This window comes from Penaeus monodon, chromosome 20 (assembly GCF_015228065.2).
Source record: "Penaeus monodon isolate SGIC_2016 chromosome 20, NSTDA_Pmon_1, whole genome shotgun sequence".
In the NCBI taxonomy this organism is placed as follows: Eukaryota; Metazoa; Arthropoda; class Malacostraca; order Decapoda; family Penaeidae; genus Penaeus; species Penaeus monodon.
Window position 1 is genome coordinate 25277150 of NC_051405.1, and position 951 is coordinate 25278100.

Genomic DNA, 951 nt, shown 5'->3' on the forward strand with positions numbered 1-951 from the left:
TTGAGAGAGAAAGGAAAAAAAAAATATTTTGCGTAAAAACAACAAATTGATAATGATAGTATTTGAAAGGAAAAATCCTACAATAATTAACTATCATATTTTGATTGAGTTAGAATATACCAGAAGGAAAATAATGCCTTGTCACGATCCAAAATAATTTTCGACATTAATACAATAACAATAGATAGGTTATAAGGTGACAGTTTATTCTCAAGACGAAATCGTTATTCTGAAATTAGCCATTTGCATAATTACAATAATTAGGAATAAATCATTATTTGTTGTTTTAGGCGAGATTGCATAAACTTATAATAAAGTTTTATTGTCATCTAGTCCTCGCACAGAATAAACACTTTATTGATTTACTTGTGGGTGCAGGGTAATTATGTAGAATTTGAAATAAAGTACATCAACTTTTTTTTTTGGATATATATGAATAATAATGCTAAAAAAACCCTGGAAATATAATTTATAAAGTAAGAAGTCTATGTACATCCCACGCCATTATAAACACAATAACCAAACAAAAGTAAAAGAACCGAAAGAAGTGAAAGAAATAAAAAAGAGAGGAAAAAGAACGAAGAATGTTATGCATGAAAGAAAATGATAACATGGAAAACAGAAAAAAAATCACGTATCTCTTCAGGTGACCCACCTTCAGCTCCTATTTTTTTCTCTTACTTAATCTTTCCCCCTTTATCTTACCTGGGATTCCCTGTGATTTAATACCTCTTCCCCTCTTTTCCCCTCCTTCTCGCTCGCCAGATTATTAGCCTAGTACAGCAAGTCACTAATGGATTATATTGTTAAAGCCAATAACATGTTTACACACATACTCTCTCTCTCTATCTTGACGTGTCTGCCTGAGCTTTTTCTCGATAGCTTAGAGCAAAATAGATTAGCTGATTAATGTTATGTGTTGTTTATAAATGTATATTTGTGTCCATAATG

At 30.7% G+C, this 951-nt stretch overlaps 1 protein-coding gene across 1 annotated transcript in view; it reads left to right on the forward strand.

Annotated features, from left to right (window-relative positions):
- LOC119585739 (protein FAM184A-like) overlaps positions 1–951 on the forward strand; it is a 24594-nt gene that overhangs the window by 1035 nt on the left and 22608 nt on the right. The window lies entirely within an intron of this gene.